The sequence below is a fragment of the Hypanus sabinus genome, chromosome 7 (genome assembly GCF_030144855.1).
Source record: "Hypanus sabinus isolate sHypSab1 chromosome 7, sHypSab1.hap1, whole genome shotgun sequence".
Classification (NCBI taxonomy): domain Eukaryota; kingdom Metazoa; phylum Chordata; class Chondrichthyes; order Myliobatiformes; family Dasyatidae; genus Hypanus; species Hypanus sabinus.
The window spans coordinates 120693727-120720210 of record NC_082712.1 but is presented as its reverse complement, the minus strand read 5'-3'; the positions used below and the strand labels follow the sequence as shown (position 1 = coordinate 120720210).

The following is a 26484-nucleotide window of genomic DNA, read 5'->3' as shown; positions in this document are numbered from 1 at the left end:
GAGAAGGAGTACAAGCTTGAATGTGATAGGTGAAGTCTGGGGGTGGGGGAGAGGGGATAAAGCAAGAAGCTGGGAAGTGATTATGTAGAAAAGGTAAAGTGGCGGAGAAGGAATCTGATAGGAGAGGAGAGTGGACCATGGGAGAAAGGGAGGAAGGAGACATGCCAGAGGGAGGTGATAGGTAGCTGAGGAGAAGAGGTAAGAGGCCAGAGTGAGGAATTGAAGAAGGGGGAGGAGAAAAAGAAATGCAGAGTTCAAACTTGACCTCCTCTGTAAGGAGTCTCTGTATGTCCTCCCTGTTCTAGTGTGGGTTTTCCCTGGATCCTCTGGTTTCCTCCTACAGACCAAAGATGTATCGGGTAGATTAATTGGTTGTTGTAAATTGTCCTGTGACTAGGATAGGAATAAATCAGTCTTGCAGAGAGTTGCTGGAGTGTGGCATAAAGGTCAGAAGCGTCTATTCTGTGTTGTATCTCTAATTAAAATAAATAAATAGTATTACTGGAGGTTACAGAAATCGATGTTCAGGCCATCAGTTTGGAAGCTGAAGCCAGGTGAGAGAGATGGTGATGAGCAGGCATACAGGAGTACAACATCCGAAGACCTATCCTGGGCTGAACATAATGATGCAATTGCAAAGAAGGCATGACAGTAGCTACTGTACATTTCATCAGTTCGAGGAGATCTGTACATACCTGAATCAAAAGCTGTGAATGAGCCAAAAGATTTGTAGACTCCTGAGAGGTAAATCTGTAGCATTCAAGTCTGATAACCCAGAGCTGTACAAGAAGGTGAGGTACAATTTGCAGTGAGGAAAAGAACAATTCTGATTGAGGTGAGAGGTGGATGTACATCAACTCGGGAAGGGTTTGTGGGCAATTACTTCTTACTAATCAAAATCTAACATCATGAATGTCAGTGATGCTTCACTCCCAGATGAGCTCAATGCCTCTTCTGCTCGCTTTATGAGGGTACCTGTAGTATCTGGTGACCCCACGATCTTCGTCTTGGAGACCACCATCAGAACATCTTTCAAGAGGGTGAACCCTCACAAGGCAACAGGCCCTGATGGTGAAGATAATGTTCATGGGTTATTTATACTGTTGAGAAATCTGTCATGCATGAGCAGAGTGTATAGCACACAGCCCTGGTGGTGGGGTTGGGGGGATACTCTGTTGAGGATGATGGGGAGGGACAAGCAGTTGAGCAGCCTGTCTGTCTGAGGTCTGCTGGCTAGGACATTACACACCCTGTTACACAGTGGTATATTTAATAGAAGCATAGAAAACCTACAGCACAATACAGGCCTTTCAGCCCACAATGATGTGCTAAACTTGTACTTACTTAGAAATTACCTAAGGTTACCCATAGTCCACTATTTTTTTAAGTTCCATGTTCCAATCCAGGAGTCTCTAAAAATTGTATCCGCCTCCACCACCGTCACTGGCAGCCCATTCCATGCACTCACTACTCTCTGCGTAAAAAACTTACCCCTGACATCTCCTCTGTACCTACTTCCATGCACCTTAAAACTTTGCCGTCTCGGACCAAGGAGTAGGAGTTTGTTCATCAAGGGTTGAGAGGGATAATAAATCAGCCATGATGGAATGAATGGTGGAGAAGCCTCGATGAGTGGAATGGCCAACTGTCCTCCCATCTCTTGCATTCTGTTGGTCTAACATCTGTGGGACAATAATGTTGAATGCTGAAGTAAAACCCAGAAATAACAATCTGACATAAGTGTTTTCGGTTTGTGTCCAGGCCAGGTGCATGACATCTGCTGCAGAGCAGCCCCAAGGGGAAGCATATTGGTGAGTGCCCAATGCGGCAGGAATGGAGATTTTGATGTGTGTTACTACCAGTCATTCAAGGTACTTCACAATGACTGCTACCAGGCAGTAGATACCTGGTCCTGAAGCTGTGGAGTTCTTTGGTAGCTGGATAATTGTGGCTGATTTGAAGCATGTGGGGTCAGCAGCCTGGATAGGTGAAAGGTTGAAGATGTCAGTGAGCTGGTGTGCACACTCCCTGAGAACTTGGCTCTCTGAACCAGCAGCCTTATGGGGGTTAAAGTTCTTTTCACGATGGCTGCTGTTACAGTATCTGCTCACCTGGGTGGGAGGTAGCTTTTGTGGCCGGTGTTGTGTTGCATGCCTTGAAATGTGCATAGCAGTTGTTTAGAGTGTCAGAGAGGGAGGCGTCACTAGCACAGATGATGTTGGTTTTCCTCACGTAGTCAGTAATGCCTTTGATGCTCAGCCACATATGTCAGGGATCATTATTGGAGAGGTGTTCCTAAATTTTTAATACTCTACACAACAATGCCATTTTGGCTCCTCATATCAGTTACAATATATTTTCTTCATACCTAAAAAGTAATACAAAACCTTAAGTAAATAGCCTAAAACTGATCTTGAATTTATTTTCTTTGGCTGGTCCTCAGCGGAAAGTAACAAACTGAGGTATAGTAAACCAAAATCAAAATCAGATATATTGTCACCCTCTTGTGATGTGAAATTTGTTTTGTGGCAGCAGTACAGTGTAAAGATATAATCATCTGTAAGTTGTGAAAATATATAAATAGAACAAAAAGGTATGAGAAGATAATGTTCATGGGTTATTAGACTGTTGAGGAATCTGATAGAGGAGGGGAAGAAGCTGCTCCTGAACAGATCTTCAGGCTCCTGCACCTTCTCCCTGACACTAGTTATGAGAAGAGGGCAGGTCCAGGATGATGACAGTCCTTAACGATGGCTGCCGTCTTCTTGCGTCGCAGCCTCTTCATGAGCTCCTCAATAGAGGGGAAGCTTGTGCTCCTGATGGAGATCACTGAGTCTACAGCCCTCTGCAGCCTCTTGCATTCCAATCCTGTGCATTAGAGGTTCCATGCTTGGCTGTGATGCACAGTCAGAATTCTCTCCATCATTCATGTAGGGAGATTTGTGAAAGTCTTTGACAACAGAATAAACTTCCTAAAAGTTCTAATGACATAGTGAAGCTGGATTTTCTTCTTCGAGGTTATATTGATGGGATGTTCCCAGGATAGAGCTTCTGAGATGTTGTCACCCAAAAACTTGAAGCCACTCACCTTTTCCTCTGCTGACCCCTCGATGAGGACTGGTGTGTGTTCTCCCGACTTCCCCTTCTTGAAATCCACAATAATTCCCCTGGTCTTGCTGATGCTGAGTGCGAAGATGTCGCTGCAACCCCACTCAACCAGCTGATCTATCTCACTCCTACAAGCCTTCTCATCGCCATCTGAGATTCTACCAGCAACAGTGGTGGCATTGGCACATTTATTGATGGTGTTTGAACTGTGATTAGCCACACAATCAAGTGTGCAGAAAAAGTAGAGCAGTGGGCTCAGCATGCATCCTTGGGGTGCACCTGCGTTGATTGTCTGGGAAAAGGAGATTTTCTTACTGATCCCCACTGACTGTGTGGCTGTGGTTTCTTGATGAAGTCGAGGATCTTATTCAAAAGCTCAGGTTTTGAAGCTTGGTTATTAGTACTGAGGGAATGATGGTGTTGAACGTAGAGCTGTAATCGATAAACTACAGCCTGACATATGTCTTGTAGGTGTCTAGATGCCCCAAAGCAAAGCGGAGAGCCAGTGAGATTGTATCCATTGCAGACTTGCTGTGGCAGTAGGTGAATTGCATTGAGTCCACATCTTTGCTCAGGTAGAAGTTAATTCTAGCCAAACTCTCAAAGCACATCTTTGTGGTAGATGTGAATATTACCAGGTCATTGCGGCTATTCTTGTTCAGCACAAATTACAGTTGTATTAAACAAGATTGGGAGTGGCTGTTATTGGGTAAGTTCATATAAGAGTCATGCAAAGTCCTCTTGATCAGTATTCAGGACCAGCATGCTTCAGTGCTGAAGAAGGACAAGGATGGCAACATTCAGGATAATGGAAAATGTTGTAAATTTAGTCAAAGAGAGAAAGGAAACATATGTAAGGATTAGGAAGCTGAAATTAACAGAGCCATTGAGGAACATTAAGGAAACAGGAAAGAATTTAAACATTGAATTAGAAGGGCTAAAGACGGTGATTAAATATCTTAGGCATGTAGGATTGAGGAGAGTCTTAAAGCATTTTATGAGCATGTTATCCTTTGCAAGTGGGATTAAGGAAAATCCCAAGTCATTTCAAACATATGCTGAAACGAGAGAGGAGCGAGGGAAAGTAAGGACAAAGGTGGGGAATTTAGTCTTGTAGCCACAGAAACAGGGCTCCAGGAGTGCCTTGCATCGATATCCTCAGGGATCACTCCCTACGCAACTCCCTTGTCCATTCATCCCTCACTACTGATCTCCCTCCTGGCACTTATCCTTGCAAGTGGAAGAAGAGTTACACCTCCTCTCTCACTACCATTGAGGGCCACAAGCTACTCTACCAGATGAGGCGATACTTCATCTGTGAGCCTACTGTACCCGGTGCTCCTGGTGTGGCCTCCTGTATACTGGGGAGACCCGACACAGACTGAGAGACTGCTTCATCGAGTATCTACGCTCTGTCCGCCAGAAAAAGCAGGATCTCCCAGTAGCCACCCATTTTAATTCAACTTCCCATTTCCATTCCGGCATATCAGTCCATGGCCTCCTCTACTGCCGCAACGAGGCCACACTTTGCTTGGAGGAGCAACACGTTATATTCTGTCTGGTCACCTCCAAACTGATGGCATGAACATCGATTTCTCGAATTTCATTCTCATCCACATTTCCCTCTTATCTCCTTACCTGCCCATCACCTGCCTGTAGTGCTCCTCCCCCTTTTCTTTCTTCCATGGCCTTCTGTCATGTCCTATCAGATTCCCCCTTCTCCAGCTCTGTATCTCTTTCACCAATTCACTTCCCAGCTCTTTACTTTACTCCTCTCCCTCTCCAAGTTTCTCACATCACTGACTACCTTGTATTTCTTCTTCCCCTCCCCCATCCACCTTCATACTCTGATTCTCATCTTTTTTCTCCAGCCCTGCTGAAGGGTCTCGGCATTAATCATTGACTGCTTCCTCTTTTCCATAGGTGCAGTCTATGTTGTTCATATTTTTTAAAAGGACAATGGAGATAATCCAACAAATTATAGGTTGATGAATCTTGTATCAACTGTAGGGAAATTATTAAGAATATTCTTAGGTATTGAATTTGCTCACATTTGGAGAAATATGTTCTCATGAGTGATGGTCAGCCTGGTTTGATGTGCAGGATGTCACATTTTATGAACTCGATTGAGTTTCTTGAGGGGGAAACAAATATGATTGATGGGGTAGAGCAATGGACGTTGTCTACATGGTCTTTATTAAAGCATTTGCATGTGTCCCCCATGGTAGGTTGATCCAGAAGATCCATGGTGACTTGGTAGATAAAACACAAATTTGGCTTGGCCATAGATGAGAAAGGTTAGCCATGGAGGGGTGTTATTCTGACTGGTGGTTTCTGACCAGTGGAGCTACACCAGGGATCAATGCTAGAACTTTATAAACAAGCTGGATGAACTCAGCAGGTCGGGCAGCATCCATTGAAATGAGCAGTCAACGGATGCTGCCCGACCTGCTGAGTTCCTCCAGCTTGCTTGTACGTGTTGATTTGACCACAGCATCTGCAATGTACTTTGTGAATGCTAGAACCTGATATAAATGATCAGGACAAACATGTAAGTGGATTGGTTAGTAAGTTTTTGTAGATTACATGATAATAGGATAGTGAGGAAGATTGTCAAATGTTATAAGATCACATAGAAATATGGGCAGAGAAATGACAGATGAAGTTTAATCTGGACAATTTGAGGTATTGCACTTTGAGAGACCATAATACTATAAGACATTGGAACATAATTAGACCATTCAGCCCATCGATCCTGCACCACCATTCCACCATGGCTGATTTATTATCACTTTTAGCCCCATTATCCTACCTTCTCTCTGTAACATTTGACGTCCTCACTAATCAAAAACCAATCAACATCTGTTTTAAATATACTGAATGACTCTGCCTTAAGCAATTCTTCCTCATCTCTGTTCTAAAGAGAGGTCATTCTATTCTGAAACTGTGCCCTCTGGTCCTAGACTCACCTACTATAGGAAACTTTAGCTCTGCATCCATCTATCTAGACCTTTCAAAATTTGATAGGTTTCAGTGAGATCACCCCTCATTTGTCTTCTAAACTCCAGAGCCATCAATTGCTCCTCATACTTTAATCCTTTCATTCCTGGGATCATTGTCATGAACCTCCTCTGGATTTTCTCCAATGCCAGAACATCCTTTCTTAGATTAGGGGCCCAAACTGCTCACAATACTCCAAGTGTGATCGGACCAAGATTTTATAAAGCCTCAGCTTTACATCCCTGCTTTTGTCCTCTCAAAATTAATGCAAGCATTTTATTTGCCTTCCTTACCTCTGATTCAACTGCAAGTTAACTTTTAGGGAACCCTCTGCTCCCAAGTCATTCTGCACCTATGATTTCTGAATTGTTTCCCTATTTACAAAATAGTCTGCACTTTTTTTCTTACTTCCAAAGTGCATGACCATACACTTCACCACACTGTACACCAACTGCCACTTCTTCGCCATGTCTCTTAATCTGCCTAAAACCTTCTGCAGACTCCCTGCTTTCTCAGCACTACATGCCCCTCTACCTATCTTTGTATTGTCCGCAAACTTGGCATCAACTCTATCATCCAGATCATTGACACATAACATGGAAAAGAAGTGGCCCCAACACCTTGTCAAAGGCCTTCTAAAAATCCAAGTAAACAACATCCATTGAGTCTGATTTGAGTCCTGCTTGTTATTTCCTCCTTGAATTCTAACAGATTTGTCAGGCAAGATTTTCCTTTAAGGAAACCGTACTGACTTGAGCCTAGTTTTTTATGTGCCTCCATTTACCCTGAAGCCTCATCCTTAACAATGGTCCTCAGCATTTTTCCACCCACTGAAATCAGGCTAACTGGCCTGCAATTTCCCATCTTTGTCTCCCACTTAAGGAGTGGAATTTGCAAGTTTCCTGCTCTTTGGAACCAGGTCAAATGTAAGAGGACAGGCAGGATCCTGAGGTGTATTCATGTACAGAGGGATCTTGGGGTTCAGATCCATAGCTCCCCAAAAATGGTAAAGAATGCATACAGCAAGCTTGTCTTCATTATTTGGGACAGTGAGTATATAAGTAGGTAAGTCATACTGCAATTGTATAAAACTTTGGTTAGACCACATTTGGAGTATTGTATACAGTTCTGGTTCCTGCATAATATGAAAGATGTGGAGGTTTTGGAGAAGAGGCAGAAGAGGATTAGCAGGATATTGTCTAGATTAGAGAATATTAGCTAGAAGGAGAAGTTAGACAATCTTGGATTGTTATCTCTGGGAGCTTGGAGACTGAGGGGTGATCTGATAGAAGTTTTTAAAAGATAAGGTAGACAGTCAGAGTCATTTCCACAGGGTGGAGATGTCAAATACTAAACCATGGGTTTAAGGAGCGAGGGGAGAAGTTTAAAGGAGATGTGCGAGACAAGTTTCTTTGACACAGAGAGTGGTGGGAGCCTGGATTGTGCAGCCAGGGGAGGTGGGGGAATCAAATAAGATAGTAATGTTAAGTAAACATTAAGAAAGCTACATGAACTGGCAGGGAAATGGAAATGGTTTAATTTGGCATTATGTTTGGCACAGACATAGTGATGTGAAGAACCTGCTCCCATGTTGTAATGTTCTATGTAGTACGACAGATTACAGTTAGCTTTTATCCATTTGGTTTTGAGAGGAATGGGAAGAGGGTTTAAGTGATGGTAGTAGAAGAGAAGAAAGTGGAGACACACTAGCTGTAAGCAAGTCCGGAATATGAATAGGCAGGGGCAGTTCCATAGAAATGGACAGGGAGAAAACTTGGAGAAGGATGTACGGAATGAAATAGACACAATGTTCAAGGAAAGCTGAAGAGTGTAATGTGCTGTGATCACAATTACAAAGGATACCGAATGTAACTTTGCTACAAACCATAATTGGAGCAGGAATGGAAATGACAATTCCAACTCAAACTAAGTATAATTATTGCATAGCAATAATTTCAGTAATTGGTGGTTATGGCGTAGCATTTAAACATTCAGCATATGCAAAATGAAATAGGAATGTGCATTACATAAGCAGAATGCATATAAAAGCAGTAAGTAGATTGAAAGGAGTGCAGGTCTTTTGCAATCAGTGTGATTACATTACACTGTTTCTGGACTGTTACAGACCAAATACCTGTCTATAACACCCACTTCATCCTGCTGTATATTCCAACTCTCCAGGACTGTACCACACACTCCCCATTCCCCTCTCCTTCCCGCACCACTGAGCCATTTTGCACAACATAAATCCTACCAAACTAATTCCAAGATATTTCGATTGTCCCAGCTTTCCTTCCAAATACAAATATCTCATGCTTCACCACAGCCTCTGAACAATGTTGTCCTCGTCTCCTACCCGTCTTAGTGCTTCCAAGCTCCAAAGCAAAGTAGCAAATCACACCCAAGTTTAGCATTCCCAGGCACCATCATTCTCACCACACTCAAATTCCATAATCCTCCCACCAGCTCATCTGACCATTCCCAAGCCTCAAGTTCATTATTACTCTGGCTTCTATAAACTGTCCCCAGCATCTATTTCCTCATTACTCTGATCCTTCAGCTACTTGGCCTTAGTTCTCAAATATCTCCCTCTCACTTTAGCATCTGCATGTTTATTAGTTGCATGGTTACTCTCCCTCTGCCTGATCCCCACATCCAACTCAGATCAGATGACAAAGCAGCCAAGCTATTTTAAAATCAAAATGCACATGGTAGAAAATGAAACAAAGGGTGAGTGCAGGAAACATTAAAGGAATAAACTGCACACAGGAGATTGAAAGAAGAAGGAAATGCTTATACAAGGAGTGAAAAGGAAGGGTGACAAGAAACTACAAATGCTGGAATGTGGAGAAACACACAAAATGCTGGACAAAGTCAATCGGTCAGGCAGCACCTATGGACGGAAGTGGTCAGTGGATGTTATTGGTTAATTCCTAGATGACAAGGCAAACAGCAAGTAAAATAAGGGAGTAAGAAGAAAGCATATAATAGAGCTTGATACGAGCAAGATAGGAGGATTGTAAAAATTTTACCATTGTTTAAAAAGACACACCAGTTAGTTTATTATCAATGGAGGACAGATTATCATAGCCCATTCTAAAGGATAGTATAAACCTTCACTTCGAAAGACACAGATTAATCAAAAAATATCTACATGCATTTGCTGAGGAAACATGGTTGAATTCTTCCAGGAAATTACAAAGATATGTTATGAGAGCAGAACATCGAATGTAACCTACGTGGATTTTAACAGGGCTTTTGATAAGGTCCCACATGACAAGCTGATCAAAACATTAAATATGTCCAGGATCCAAATGGGAGTTGCAAATTGATCCAACGCTTTCTCAGAGACAAGAATCAAAGTGGTTCGGTAATCAGTCCCTTGTTTTTCATAATGTGGATTAATGATTAAGAGCTAAATATCAGGGGCATGATAAAGAAGTTTGCATTGATATGGGCATCAGTTAGCAATCAGAAGAAAAGTTTTAACCAGCAGGAAGATATTGTTAATCAGAAAAACTGCAATGGAATTTAATCTGAAGAAGAATGTGATAAAGCATCTGTAGAGGAGAATGCAATGGGAGGCAGAAGAAAGGTAAATGTGGAATAAACAGAGGAACTATGTAGTCTTAAAGATGGCACTTCAGGTAATTCGATGATAGAAAAACATGAAGAATGCTTTCCTTTACTGGCTGAGGTGTAGAATATAACAGCAAGGAAGTTATACTAGGACAACATACAATACTATTTAGGTTTCAACTTGAACACAGGCTTTAATTTCCATTGCAGGAAAGATGTGGATACAATTTCCCTCACAGATGCAGCCTGACCCACTGAGTTCCTCCAGTAGTTTGCTTTTTGCTCTATCTAAACATTGCTGGGACTGGATAAGGTAAGTCTTGTTTTGTTTGGAGCAGGGAAGGCCGAGGAAGATAGAATTGGTACGGCCACTGGAACCTGATGCACCAGAACACATGATCAAAAGAGGCACCAGAGGGTAGCAGGCGCAGTCAACTCCATCACGGGCACAAGCCTCCTTACCATGTGCCTCAAGTTGGCATTAAGGACTCTCTCTACTCATGACATGCCCTCTTCTCATTACTACCATCAGAGAAGAGGTACAGAAGACTGAAGATCCATACTCAAACATTTTAGGAACAGCTTCTTCCCCTCCACTTTCAGATTTCTGAACAGTTCAAGAGCCCATGAACGCCAACTCCTATTCTCCCTTTCACACAATTTATTTACTTGTTACAGTTTTATTGCAACTTACAGTAATTACAGTATTATGTCTTAAACAGTACCACTGTCACAAAACAATAACTTAAGTCATTGATAATAAATCTGATCCTGAATTGGAGAATATAAAATTATCCCCAGTGGTCTTAATGGAATATGTATGAAGGACCAAATTCCCTTCTCGGGGTGGGGGGGGGGGGGTGGCGGGAGTGATCAGAAATCAGAGGTGTGTAATTAGAGTAATTGGGATAATGGTGGAATGGTTAACGATTCATTCAACAAGGACACTTTATTCACCCAGAGGGAGGGAAGTTGTGGTCTGGAATTCATTGTCAGGAATGTTTTCAGAGGGAGAAGGCTCCTTCACGTCCAGGTCGTACTTGGATATATATTGGAGATCTTTGGTCTGCAAAGCTATGTATCCAATATTGGAGAGAGAAATTAGGCTGGACATTCTTTTAGGACCAATGGGAGAAATAGCCAGCTTCTGTGTCACAAGTATTTTATGAGATATAAAGATAGGTTAAAAATGTTGCAACCATAAAGTCAAAGCTGAGTTTATTCTCACATGCTAAAGTACATGTATACATAGGCACAGTGAAAAACTTACTTTCAGCTGCATCATTGGCAGATAGTATTAGAGACGAAATATTATGTGGATGGTAGGGGTATGGAAGGTTATGGTCAGGGTGCAGGTCAATGGGATTAGGCAGTTTAAATAGTTCAGCATGGACTAAATGGGCTGAAGGGCCTGTTTCTGTTCTGTATTTCTCTATGACTCGATGACAAAATATTCACCGGAAAGCATAAATTATAGAAGATAACACAATAAAGTCACACAATGAGAACACAAGAACAGAAGCTCCATTGCAGTACAAAGTGATCTAGGTGTTGTTATACTGAGGTAATAATTAGGCTTGTGTAGGTTGTTCAAGAACCAAACAGTTGAAGAGAAGGACTGTGCAAAAGTCTAAGGCACATGTTAAAAAAAATCTGTAAAGTGAAGATGCTTTCAAAAATACTGATATGAAAAGTTTCTAAATATAAAAAAATGAAGAGTAATAAACAGTAAAAGACTAATTCAAATCAATATTTTATGTGACCACCTTTTGTCTTTAAAAACACATCATCTCTTAAGTACACTGTCGTGCAGTTTTATAAGAAAACCGGCAGGTGGGGTGTTCCAAGCATTCTGGAGAACTTGCCACAGTTCTTCTGCAGACGTTGGCTGCCTCATTTGCTTCTGTCCCTCCAGGTAATCCCAGGTAGCCTCAATGATGTTGAGATCAGGGCTCTGAGGAGGCCTCACCATCTGAACCCATATTTTAAAAATCTAGAGTGCCTAAGACTTTTGCACAGTACTGTAGCTGTTCTTGAAGCTGGTGGTGCAGGATTCAGGCTCCTGCACCTCCTGTCCAATGGTGGCTGCAAGAGGACCGCATGGCCCAGACAATGGGAACCTTACTGCCATCTTGAGGCAGTAAGTCATGTGGTTACTACTGATGGTGGGGAGGAATGTGCCCACAATGTATTAGGCTAAGTCCACTACTTTCTGCAGTATCTTATGATAAAATTGAGAGAAAGATGAACAGAAAGAGAGCAGGTCACTGAAGGAAACACAGAGAGAAAGAAACATAGACAACAGGAAGGAATTATGAAGAATGCCACAGGAAATCATTTGTCTATAATATATTTAAGTCCTAAATACTTCCTACCCGCAAAGCATTGCTGCCTTCTGTCACATTTTTGAGAAAATATTTACCTCTAGAAATTCCTGTCCCACATTGTAGTGGGAGCAGCTTCAGTAACACCAACAATCTTCTGGTGGTTATGTAGTCAGCTTCTGTCTTGGTTTCCCAGCTTATCAGCTGAACTAAAGAACATTTTCACAGAAAAAAAACTATTTAATACAAATTCTAATTTGCTACAGATGTTGTGATTTCCCCAATGGCATTTAAAAAATATTTCCATGTTTCATGGGAACATATGAATTAGGAGCAAGGAGGTGCTCACTCAGCCTCTCAGGCCTACTCCACCTTTTAATAACATTATGTCCGATTGGACTTAATCTTAACACTACATTATAGTCACTGTACACAAAACCATGTCGATTGTGCCTGATTTCCCTTAAGTTTCCCACTATGACAATTTAAAAAATAGTTTCAATCAAGTATGTTCTTTTTGACTGACATTTAGTGAACTGGTCAGAATTTCCAGCTTTTTGTCTTTCTTTGTCGAATAAAGAAGCTGCATATGCTATTTTCTAGTATAATGGAACCTTCTCCAAATCTGGAGAAATCTGGGAAATTAGAACAAATGCAATGACTTTCTCTCTCACATTACTTTTCAAGTGACAGGATAAAGTCCATCAAAATTAGAAATTGTTAAGCCTGTAGCTATATTAACCTGGTCTCTTTGTGATCAAAATTTATCTTTCTTCTATTTTCTGATTTAGCCCTATTCAATGATGTTATTTGTATTTTCCTACAGTGAATAATGATATAGATTTAACTCTTACTTTCCTAAATTATGGTGTGATATATATGTGTTTATGTGTACTACTCTGCTTCACAACCTGTTCTGGAGAAACGTTGTCTTGTCTGATGGTATACATGTGGATATATAATTAATGACAACAAACTTGAACTTGAAAACTACTGTTGAATTTATTAAATTTTCCTTCTTCTATTTAGAACACTCCTAACGACAATTTGTACTGCTGACCTTTTCTTATTTCCTTCAATGTCTTCTTTACTTGACTATTTACCTGTGTTTTATCCCCTTCAGTTATCCCTTTGGTCCCTTCCTCTTTGTCCCTTGACAATGCGCTCTGAATTGTTACATTATAGGGCTGTATCTAACAGCTGCTTTCTGTTGCTTTCAAAACAATTCTCAGAAATACCAGAAATAATGGAAGACTTCAATCTGAATCATCAGTGTAAAATGTGTTAATTGAAGTTTTAATTAGACCAACATCATATTTGTTATATATTTTATGATGCATATCTAGTAGTGGTGATTTATGTGAAGAGTTTAAATCATACAATATCAGCTTTGCATTCTATTGTAATCCCCTCTTAACTTTAATTGTTTTCATTAAGGCTATGGACACATCATTTGGGGGTATCTACTAGTCCAGATGAAAGGTCTCGACCCAAGCTGCCAACAGTCTATTTCCTTCTACAAATGCTGCTTGATCTTCGGAGTTCCTCCTGCAGTGTTCTTAGTTGTCCCAGGTCTCCTCTATCTCTGTCTCCCTCAATCTGCCATCTTCTTGCTTTCCATTATTACTTCCCACATAACTTTCCATGGGACCAACATTTACTTTGTTAATTCTCTTCTTTTTTTTAACTATCAACAGAAACTCTGATAATATGCCTTAATATTATCAGCTAACTTTATCTCATATTCTAATTTTTCTAATAGGTACCGTCCCCTATTGTTTGTATCTTCCCAATATTGTAACCAATACATTTCTGACCAATTAATAATAATACAAAATACATCTAACATTCAAAATTTCTATGGAACCATGTATTGGCATGAAATTAGGGCTGAATTTGAATATTATGATTTTTTAAATCTATTAAGCTCTTATTTGCCTAGGATCTGATCTGGGATTTTGGGTAATTTATAATAATTTATCAAAATTACCATGGTTCTCAGGATTCTGGGTCACCGCAAGCCAAATTGCTAACTTTCCCCAGAGTCCCCACAAGTACATCCTTCCTCGTGTCCTCCCACGTGCTAAATTGGGACTATAAGCAGAGGCCTGTAGATTCTCAGGACCAATTAGCTAACTGTGGATATTCCCAGTTATCGTCACACTTACATCAGGTCTAATAATGCCCACATCACTTAAGCCAATTCTTAACTTGGTTTAGCTCTGCATGTGCTGCATTGAAGGAGATTCACCCCTGATAAAAATATGTTGATTACATTGGCTGCCACCTTTATTCCCACAGCAATAGCTGCAGCAGTGGAAATAGTCATTCATTAGGTACCTGGGAACACCACCACTTGGAAATCCCCCTCCAAATCGCTCACTATCCTGACTTGGAAACATATTGCTGTTCCTTCATTAGCACTGGATCAAAATCATGGAATTCCCTCCCTAACAGCACTGTGGGTGTACCTACACCTCAGGACTGCAGCAGTTCAAGAAGGCAGCTCATCACCACCTTCTCAAGGGCAACTAGGGATGGGCAATAAATGTTGGCTTAGCTGGTGACTCCAAAATCCTGTAAGTGAATGAATAAATAAATATTTTTTTAAAAATTAGATGTGAAGCTTTTAAGCAGTTCCTTGGAGGTAAAGGAGAGTAGTTACTACCCTGAAGAAATTTAAATCATCCCTGTGAATCCTGAAGAAGGGTCTCAGCCTGAAATGACAACTGTTTATTCCTTTCCATAGATGCTGCCTGACCTGCTGAGTTCCTTCGGTGTTTTGTGTGTGTTGCTTTGGATCTCCAACATCTGCAGACTTTCTGATGTTTGTAGTTACTTAATCCAAGTTCTTTTCTTCCTCCTTTATAATGTCAAAAGATCTTGTCATTTTGGAGCAGCATATTGTTTGGTAATTTGAGAAGAATGCCTTTGGAAAAATGCTTGTGCAACTTTATCTGATTCTCCAAAGATGATGCATTCCGGTGTTATCTGCTCAAGGTCATCTCCCATAAGGCATTTCGGAATCCATCATTTGTTACTTTCACACGCTAATTGCTCCACTGTGGAGCAAGACTGGGAGCCAATAGAGAAATCATGTGCTCTTTTGACAACACCATTCTGTTCCCCTGAAATCAGGACTGAGGCAGAAGAGTGTGTAATCGTGGAACTCCATTCCCTGTTCATGAAACTTATCAATGTTTTTGTACTGATAAATGCTTGAGACTCAACAGTTCCTGAGAAATCAACCAGAAGATATGCAGCTTCTTCTCAGAAAAATCTTGTGACAAAATGAAAATCTAATATTTTAAAGTTCAGAACAATCCTTATAAAAATTACATGTAATTAATATTTTAAAAGCTTCCTTTATGAGTTCATTTATAAGTATACAGATAAACATCTTTCCTCTTAAAGTTATGTAAAATCATGAAGATAAGGTGGATGGCCACAGTTTTTTGCCCAGGGAAGAATGGAGGACACGGATTTAAGGTGAGAGGGAATGATTGAATAGGAATCTGAGCAGAAACTTTTTCACACAGAGGATGGTGAGTATATAGAATGAGCTGCCAGAGGAAGAAGGAGAGGTAAGAACAATTACAACATTTGAAAGACATTTAGACAGGTACATATATGGGAAAACATTCAGGAATATGGGCCAAGTACAGGCAATTGGGACTAGTTCAGATAGACATCTTTGATGGTATGGATTGCCAGAATTCAGAAGGATGAGAGGAGATCTTATAGAAACATATAAAATTATGAAAGGGATAGATAAGATAGAGGCAGGAAAGTTGTTTCCACTGGTGGGTGAGACTACAACTAGAGGACATAGCCTCAAGATTCAGGGGTGTAAATTTAGGACAGAGATGAGGAGGAACTGCAGAGTGGTGAATCTGTAGAATTCTCTGTCCAATGAGGCAGTGGAGGCTACCTCAGCAAATATATTTAAGACAAGGGGAAATTAAGGGTTATGGGGAAAAGCAAGGTAGGTGGAGATGAGTCCATGGTCAGAACAGACATGCTCTTTTTGAATAGAGGAGCAGTCCTACTCCTGCTCCTATTTCTTATCTTCTTATAGATGAGTTGGACTGTAGCAATATAACTCTATGATTCCATGAGTACATTCAATAATTTTCGATGTTAAGGTAAACATTGGGATAATCATTAAACTGCAGCATATATATTAATACTATACTTCGTGATTTATATAATTTATGTAGATTAGAATTATTTCTGGGCATAGCAGACAAAAATTATGACATTATTGCTATACCTTTCCTGAAGCATGCTGATAAATTTGGAAGGAAAGCCTAGTCATCTATATCAGCTTAAACCTCACTTTAAATCTATTACTTGCCACAATCATGTTCAAAATTCTACCCTCTCCTCAATAACTTCAGAAGTATATGCATTTGCTACTAAAAAACCTATGAAAGGTAGTGGATACGGCCCAGTCCAATGCAGGTAAAACCCACCCCACCGTTGAGCATATCTACATGGAATGCTACTGTAGGAAAGCAACATTCAATATCAAGGACCCCCACCATCTAGGCCATGCTCTCTTCTCACTGTTGCCATCAGGAAGAAGGTACAGGAGCCTCAGGACCTGCACTACCAGATTAAGGAACTGTTATTACCCCTCAATCATCAGGTTCTTGAATAGGAGAGGATAACTTTACTCAACTTTGCTCACCCCATCATTGAACTGTTCCCATTAACCTATGGACTCACTTTCAAAGGTTCTCATGTTCCCGATACTTATTGTTTATTTATTTGTTATTATATATCTTCTTTGTCTTTTTGTATTTACACAATTTGCTTATTTTTCACATTGGTTGTTGTCTGCTCTCTTGGATGTGGTCTTTCATCGATTCTATTCTGGTTTTATTGTATTTACTGTGATTGCCCACAAGAAAATGGATCTCGGGGTTGTAAACGATGACATACATGTACTTTGATAATAAATTTACTTCCAACTTTGAAAATGTAGCTTTCATAAAGTTACAACTTTAATGATCCTCCACACTCCAGTAACCACTGAAGCACAAATAGAAGAATGGATAGTTTAACAAGGTGGTTAAAAAAATACTGCTTAAGTCCCAAAGAAGTCCTCCTCACCACTGCTACACCCTGCAAGGAGTGTTGGTAGGAGAGAGTAAACATAAAGAGGTAAGTTTAAATTGGGAGTTAATACTGTTTTATTCTTTTGATTAAAAATAGCTTGTCGTGGAGAAAGATACGTCTTAAATTTCCTTTGGTAAATATTCTTCAGAATGATTGTACAAAAGAAACACTGCTCCTTTAAGAGCTTGGTAGCGCGGTGTAGACAATCTCCCTTTAATCTGTGCCCAGAGCTCGAGCTAAGAAGCTGACGTCACTACAGCCACCGAAGGCTCGACCTGATTGGTTGGCAATGACGCCATCCTTTATTTTTTTTAAAAAAGAATGACTTCATCCCCAGTTCATTCCTAGTTATGTTGCACCTTCTGTTTTGCTTTTCCTAATGGCCAACTCGCAGGCAGCCAATCCGAAAAAAACAGTAGCTTGCGCCAGCCTGGAGTGTTTTATAAATTAATTTCATTTTGCATTTCTTCCTTTCGTCATTTCTTTTGCAACAAAAAAAATCCAGGACCATCTTCCATTAGTCACGCGAGTAAAATTGCAAGGCTTGTCCATGGAAAATAGAAAAGAGAGATCTCAGAAGTAAAGGAGGTGAGTGTTTGGGACGAGAAAAGGAGGACTCGCTTCAGAAATGTGTCTTTTGCTGTCTTGGTCAGCCTCTGCGGTCAGCCCAGGGTCAGATTTGCATCTCAATGCTCCCGTTCGGAAGGGACGATGCGATGCATTCCAGGCAGTGCAAGCTTGCGCGATGGTGCAACCTGCGACAATTGCGAGCCTGATCATCCTTGAAGGTGGAAAGGTTGTCCAACCCTCGGTGACCGGAGAGCGAGATGGGGCATGACGATGTCTCTAGGTTGCACCATTATCCCCTTGTCGGGATAACGCTGGCAAAAAAAAAATGCGTAGCAGCATAATGCAGCGGTGTTATCTCTATGCGGACGAAGGCGATGCAGAATTTTGTATATATCGTTTAGATCGGTTGTAGCAGACCTGGCTGTCAAGTGACGCCCTGAATTAACCTGATTGCGGGATATGGTGTTTGAATTGGTGCAGTGGCGGAGGTTTTATTTTCAAGAGACACCCCCCTTTCCTCGGGGCGCGTTTAAAATCCTATCACCACCACAATCGGATATCTCGGGTTTATTAACAGTTCTTTATTTATAGGTTGGGGCGGGGTGGGGGAGCTGTTTTGATAGCCAGGTGTCTATATTTTCCAAAATAATCATAATCATGTAAGGCTTTGTCTTGTACCTAAAGGCCTTGGTTTATCTGACCCTTTATATAGAGTTTGTTACTTCAAAGGGGATTAGGTTGAATAGGTAACCAGCTCTCATGCTCACGGGGTACGGTTGAAAGAAACGTCCATGTTTATTTATACCGAATAATTAATTCTGGATGTCGACAACATTTGTAATGTTGTAGTTTATCACACCCCTCCTGCTGTTAGGACCTCCAAGGTCTGTGGTGGCCATAAATAAAAGTAATCTTTAATATAATCGATTCTTCTTGATCCCACCTCTTTCTGTGGAAACAGAAAACCTGGTCGTTGAGTCAATATCAAGTAAGGGGTTTGCCTCTTTCCCCAGGATTGAACGGGCCACTCGTTTGCAGTGTTGAATAAATCAAACATAAATTGACTGGCATTTTGAGATCCTTAGGATTTTCCCCCCTATAAACTGCAGCTTCTGATCAGTTTGCTTTCACAGCACAACAGGTTTTTTTTAAAAGCAGTAAAGATATACAGCTGTTCCTTTCCTTGCTGTCATCACACAATCTGGTTATTTCTGGTCTCCATCTTTCACAGTCATACGGAGAACTTAATGAATGCACGCCAAGCTGAGATAACACCCCAAATATACCTGGCCTGACAGATGGTGATTATACTTTCATGTCCTCTTTAACATCTGTGGAGAATGGTTTTATAGCTAAAACTGTAGGAAACTCGCAATGTAAGAGGCTGCTTGAAATTTGCTTTATTGAACCTGGGTGATTCCTGGTGTTTAATAGTCAGTCTGCATTAAATGAATTTAACAAAGAATAGCCAGCTATGGACCTAGTGCAGTTGAATGGGATTAGTATAGATAAGCACTTGATGGTTAGCAAAGAGGTGTTGGGCCGAATGGCCTTTTTCTGTGCTGTATGATTCTAACTCGTGCATAGGCATCTAATGCACTCAGAACTAGAGTGCATGCAAGGAATGGATTACCCATGATTCTGTGGTACTCTCGAGGAAGAACATAGTTATTAAATCACAAACAAGAAAAAACCTGCAGATGTTGGAAATCTGAGCAACAGTTATTCAGATTGAAGTGCAGTTAACACCATTACTGAATACTACAGATTAAGTCTTTCTATGTCCCCAGCCATCCTTCATATCATCTTTGACACTTCCTTGCATGTTATCTCTGGGTTTTCAGCATCTCCTGTCCCTTCTCATTGGCTGGCTCTCTTGTCTATGCCCTGTGATTTCAGTCTGGTCACCCTTGTTGCATAATAAATTCCCTAAAGCTAGCCTGTTTCGCCAAGCTTTTGGTCACATGGACTTTTCTCTTCATATGACTAATTTAATTTCTGATTCTGTTTGTGTATCTCTTTTGTGGTTGTTATGCTTTGGTAATGGGTTGTGAAGACAGCTATTGGCCTGCTTGGAAGTGATGCTTGTTCGAAGTGCGCCAGGAGAAAAAAATAATTCAGCAAATCATTTTTGACTATATGTCATTTTTTTTAACTTAAAAAAGAGTAAACAATTCTTTAATTAGAATGAGAAGTGCTGGAAACAGCAGAACCAGCAGCATCAACGGGAAGGGAACCAGTTATCTTGGGTCAGTGACCTTGCAGCCATTCAGAAAAGCTTCTGCACTGTGCTTTTCAAGAGCTCTGTAATTCCGAAAGCACTTTAGCATCTATTAAATGTTTCTCGATGTGTTCTTGACTGTAAGCAGCAATGTGATAGTGACCGCATAGCTTGCCTTTTACGTGTAGATTGGTGGAAAAAAATTGGTCAAGGTATCAAGGATGATCTCCTTCCCCAGACACTACCATGGGATCCTTTACTTCCTCCCCGGGAGAGTGGATAGCTCTTGGTTTAATGTCCCAATCTACTGTTGAGTCACGAATTCCTGTGCAGTGTTGAGAAGTGGGCTCGCTTTCCATAGATACAGCAGTTGCAGTAGAACTGTACGGTGATCCACCCTGAAAAATAAACCCCAGCAGTGTTAGGAAAATCTCCACAAGCTTCAAATGCTGCCGAGTTCAGTGCTGTACTCTCCGGCTGCCATCATTGATTGATTTAGCATTGCAGGTTTCCCCCGCTATCAGAAGGTAGAGCGTTCCTTTGAAACCGTTTGTAAGCCGTAAAGCGAAGAAGCAGTTACCATTAATTTATACGGGAAAAAATTTTGAGCATTCCGAGACCCAAAAAATAACCTACCAAATCATACCAAATAGTGCATAAAACCTAAAATAACTCGAACATATAGTAAAAGCAGGAATGATGTAAAGACACAGCTATATAAAGTAGAAATATTGAATGTACAGTGTAGTTTCACTTAGCAAAATTGGGAAGACAGTGAACCAAAATCGATTTGGAGAAAAAAAAATCCGCACGTACACACCTGCGCACACAAGGCTTCACAATCATGGTAGTCTTTCTCCGGGTAAACGCACGTTTCAAGCAGGCATCTATTTTTCGTAAAAAAACGAAAATCCTCTTTGGTTAGCGAGAACAGGTACTAATGTAGGTCTTTTGTAACAGCGAGCTGTTGTAAAACGAACGTTCGAAAAACAAGGGCCACCTGTACAGCATGGATTCAGCCCTTTGAAGCATGCAACTCCACAACCCTGATTAGCCCTAACCTAATCACAGGACAATTTATAATGACCAGTTAACCTGCCTGGTACATCTTTGGACTGTGGGAGGAAACTGGGGAACCAGAGAAATCCCACGCACTCCGTAGGGAGAACATGCAGAGATGCCTTACAGAGGATTCTGGGATTGAACACCAAATTCTCTTTCCCCTCCCCCTTCCCTCCTCTTCAATTCTCCACACTGGCCTCTTGTCCTCACCTGCTTATCACCTCCTCCCGGTGCCTCTCCTCTGTCCCTTTCTGCCATGGTTCCACTATTCCTCCTTCTCTTTGGACTGTGAGAGGAAACCAGAGCATCTGGGAGGAAACCCATGCACTCCATGGGGAGGACGTACAGAGACTCCCCACAGAATAGTGCCAGGATTGAGCTCTCAACTCTGGAACACCCTGAGCTGAGCCATACAAGAAGTTTCACCCGAGGGAATGCTCTCACAGCAAAAGTGACTTCAACTTTTCCATATTTGCTCAAGAACACACTGCGAAGTTGGTGGAGACTTGTGGCATCAGTGCACTTGATGACAAGAGGATATAGAAAATGAAATTAAAATGCGGATGCTAGAAATCTGAAATAGGAACACTAAAATAGTGGAGACACTCGACAGGTCAAGCAGCAACGAGGGAAAAAGACTGGTTTGCATCCTGAAATATTCACTTTATTTCCGTGTACACAGATGAAAGAGATGTTCTTTGAAGAAGGGTTGGGTTTCCCATCCTCCACCATTGATGCTACCATCACCCACATCTCCTCCCGTTTACTCTCACCCCATCTTTCTACTGCTTTAACAGGGATAGAGTTCCTCTTGTCCGCTGCTACCACCCCTTGAACGTTTGCATCTAACACATCATTCTCTGCAGCTTCCGTTCTTTTCGATGAGATGATACCACCATACATATCTTTACCTCTTTCCTCTCTCCACCCCCACACACTCTCTGCTTCCTCACCACTGATCTCCCTCCTGGCATTTATCCCTGAAAGCAGAGGAAGCACTACGCCTGCCCATCCGCCTTCTCCTTCACCTCCATCCAGAGCCCCAAACAATAATCTGCTGAGATCATCAACTCTATCCGGTGCTCCCAGTGAGACCTCCTCTACGTTAGTGTATGTAGATTGGGGGACCGCTTGTTGAGCACCATTGCTCTGTCTGCAGAAAGCAGGTTTTCCTGGTGGCCAGCCATTTTAAATCCAGTTCCCATTCCCTTTCTGAAATGTCAGTCCATGGCTTCCTCTGTTGCCACATTGAGGCCACTCAGGTTGGAGGAGCAATACCTCATGTTCCATCTGTCGCAATGACGTCAATTTCTCCAACTTCCAGTGATTTTCCCCCTCCCCTTCCCTCTTCTTTTATTCCCCATTCTGGCTCCTCTGTACCTCTTTTCCTCTGCCAGCCTGCCTGTCACCTCCCCTGGCTCTCTTTGTCCTTCCCTTTCCCCCGTGGTCTGCTGTCCTCTTCTGTGAGATCTCTTCTTCTCCAGCCTTTACCTTTTCCATCTATCATCTCCCAGCTTCTTATCGATAGTGCCCCCCCCCCCCGCCACCACCACCACATGGCTTCACCAAACAACTCCTAGTTTGTTCTCCTCTCCTCACCACCTTGTTCTGGCTTCTTCCCCTTTCCTGGCAGGTCCTGATGAAGGGTCTTGGCCTGAAATGTTGACTGTTTATTCATTTCCAGATGCTGCCTGACCACCTGAGTTCCTCCAGCACTTTGTGTGTGTGTTGCTCTGGATTTCCAGCATTTGCAGAATCTCCTGTGTTTATGATTCTTTTTGAGTCATCTGCTGAATGTTTTTAATGTGTCTATTAAGGCATAAAAATGCTTGGGTCAAAGAGATTCACTGTGGTAATTTGGTTACAGTTTTGAGAATCTCCATTGGATCTTCAATGAGTATATTGGCTCTGTATAGCAAAAATTGGTGACGGTTGAAATTGCACTAAAGGAAGTATTTTCTAGAGTGTATGGACAGGGCCTACAGTGTTGGGGTAAAGAGAGGAGTTGATGTCAATGTAGTGTTGAATGTGGATCAAAAGGGAGGGGATTTGGATGAGCTGAAGTCTAACGTGGTTGGGTACGAGTTGCACACAAATTGCTGGAAGAACTCGGTTGGTCAGGGAGCATCTGTGGAGGGAAAGGGACAGTCAGCGTTCTGAGTCAAGACCCTTCATCCAGACTGGGTTATGAAGGAAGATATACCCTCAATATTGATTAGGTGGTGATTAAATTAAGATGGAATTTTGGAATGCCATCCAAGGAACCTGATGAGGCTGGACCAATTAAAAGTTCAGTCCTGAGATAGATGGATTTCTGGTTGTTGATGTGTACAGTATTGAGGTGCATAGATGGAATTAAAGCACCAGCCATTCATAACTTTATTCTGGAACAGTCATTTTCAGCTCCACCTATCACCACACAGCTACTCTCCCTTCCTCCTGCCTGTCACCCTACTCACTTGCATCCACCTATCGCCAGCAGGCTTTTGCTTCACCCCTCCCCTCCAACTTTTTATACTAACTATCCCCCTTTGTCTTTCTGCCCAGTAGAAGTGTCTCTGCCTGAAACATTAACTGTCGATTTCCCTCCACCGTTGCTACTTGACCCACCGAGTTCCTCCAGCATCTTGCTTGTCGCTTCACATTCCAACATCTGCAGTCTCTTGTCTCTTAAAGATCTGAATGGCCAGTCCTTGTCACTGTGTAGTGCCATGAGTTAACGATCAGAGGTTTGTCACATTGAGGTGGTAGATTGTAACCAGGTGGCTGGAGAAACTGTGCAGGTGACTTGAGTACTGATGGATTAAAGGTGATTATTCTCCTAATCTTTATTGAGTAGCTCATACTGGAAGACACAAGCATGAGTAAATAAGACACAGACAGAGATTTAATTTGATGGTGATAGTTTCCACAGCAGGATGTTTTGTATAATAATGGACCAGGGTAAGAAATGGCAGAATGTAAAAGGAACGGAAGGTAGATGCTGGTGCCTGTTCATTGGACCGAGGTAGCTGCAGTAGGGTAGACTGGAAATTGGGATGGGAGTGGTATGTCTACTGGCTGCATTGGGGGAAGGAACCAGCAGCCCAATAATGAAACCCCAGTCATCATTATTGAGCTTGCTGGCCCTTCGTGGGGTAACAGAAGGGTTTTCTTCCATGTTGACCCGTTCATAAAATAATAGCTTACACAAGTTGTCTTGCTCTGCTGTGCTAGTGGAGAGATTGAGCAGGCCCACGGAATGCAGCCGCCTTAGGAAGGATGCCATCTCTAGGGATCCAAGAGAGGAGAGCATAGATGGAAGCATGATTTCTTGGGGAATTGTTTTGGTACGTCTGGACTTTCAGCGCTGAGGCCACATTCGGAGAAGGATAGTCAGTGTTCCTTGGGGGAAGGAGTTCTTCAACTGAAGTGATGGGAGAAGCCCTTCAGTAGCAGACTAAACATTGGTTGAATGTGGTTTGAGTATGAATCGAGAATAAGAAGCTAGGAGGAAGCCACTTGATCCTGAAAGCCTGCTTCGCCATTCAGTATCAAGATTAATCCTCCCCTGCTTTCATCTTAGTCCTGGTGCCAGATCCCTTTAGTCCTCTATTTGTCAATCTTTGATCTACTTCCTCATTAAACGCCTCCAATACTCTACATATGTAGGAGGAGGTTCGCCAACCACTTTCTACATGCCTCCATTTTAAATGACACCACCTTAAAGCTACATGCCCTTTATCACGATTCTCCCACCTGTAGAAACATGTTGACATCTACCCAGTAGTGCCCCACACTCCGAGGATCTTATCTGTTTGAATAAGATTCCCCGCCCCCACCCATGATTCCTTTCTTTATTAATTCCTGGATTTGGATATTATTACCAAGGCCAGCATTCATTGTGACTCACCTTATGGCCACTGAAGTGAATGGCTTCTGACGAAACCCTCTCCTGTTAGACCCTTTGTGGTAACTTATTTTTCATTCATTCCACTTCTAATATTTATATCTGTGCACTTGTAATGCTACTGTGATATTGTAATTTCCTTCGGGATCAATAAAGTATCTATCTATCTATCTTGTCAAGACATTTTAGTGGGAAGATAAAATTCAATCACAGCTGCTGCTCTGCAGTCAGATTTGGGTTCCCTCCCCCAAACTAGGTTTGTACGTCAGCCCACTGCCAGCATTTTAATTGATTACCGGCTGCCATGAGCAATTTAGGCGTGTGCCTCTGGACCAGTGTACCTGGCCTCTGTATATTACTCCATTGTATACTACCCCACTGTACAGATTGAAATACCAGAACAGTTTGTTGCTGAAACAGATGTTTTCTTCCCTCAGTTTTGTCCGTGGAGGTGTTGACTCCTTCCAGCATTTTGCCTGAGTACTCATCAGTAATCTGTAGGTCTTGCCAATGAGTAGTTGAAGTCATCTTTCTGTGAATTTATGAAATGTGGAGATAAGGAGATGGTGCTTCATTACATGTATGTTCATGGCCAATGGTACTCAGGAGGATCAGGAAGATGTCTTTTTGCATTTTCAGCATTAGAAGATCAAATAAATTTTAAAAGCACCCTGTTAAACAGCTTTGGAGATTTTCAAATGCAAGCTCCTTTCTTTTACTTTCTGTTACAAATTAACAGCATGATTATGAACTGCATTTTGGATGTGCTGGTTTGAATGGCTTAACTTCTCATTGGACTGACCAAGTCTTGTCATTATTGTCACTTAATCCACATTTTTTTTTAAATCCTGATCTGTGTCACAGAATAGGTAACAAAAATCTTTGAAGAATTTAAATCCAGATCTGGAGAAACTATAGGCAAGCATGAGCTGAAGTACGTAATGATTGTTTAGCTGAGAAGTTCAAAGTAAATTTGTTATCAAAGTACATGAATGTCACCATATGAATCTCTGGGTTGTATTTTCTTCCTGTCTACTTGATAAATTCATAACAGAAGAGTAACCATATAGAATCAATGAAAGACCAAACCAACTTTGGCATTCGGCCAGTGTGTAAAACTGTGCAAGTACAAAAAGAAAGAAATAATAATAGTAATAATAAATAAATAATATTGAGGACATCAGATGAAGGGTCCTTGAAAGTGAGTCCATAGATTGTAGGATATTTGGAACTGCATGTCCCAAAGGCCTTGGTCAGTAGGTGCCAGATAGATTGCTAATCTCTGAAGAATTTGATGAATCAAAGGTGGAAAGATAAGTGTGTAAGTAACTTCTTATTTATAGCAAATGTTCCCTTCCCTTCTCAAATCCATCTTAAAGAAGCCCTCAAAGCCTGTTTGAAGAGTGACAGATTTCTTTCAGGTCTTGCAATAGGTTGATATCAGTAACAGAGCGATATTAAGGGTTATACAGGTTTTTAATTTTATAGATTCTTGTCTACATAATTTTGTTTGAAAGTTAGTTTGTATACTACAAAAGAAACTTAATTCTTGTTTAAAGTGGTGGTGCAGTATACAGAACAGAAAGGCAACAATATCTGCTCCGGCT

At 41.5% G+C, this 26484-nt stretch overlaps 1 protein-coding gene across 2 annotated transcripts in view; it reads left to right on the top strand.

Annotated features, from left to right (window-relative positions):
• Nucleotides 1-17467: 17467 nt before the first annotated feature.
• The window catches only part of LOC132397137 (dual specificity protein phosphatase 8-like), a 260628-nt gene continuing 251611 nt past the window's right edge, over nt 17468-26484 (top strand). For both annotated transcript variants that reach the window (XM_059975492.1, XM_059975493.1), the window contains exon 1: nt 17468-17723. The gene's annotated coding sequence lies outside the window, so the exon portion shown is untranslated. The remainder of the gene's footprint in view (nt 17724-26484) is intronic.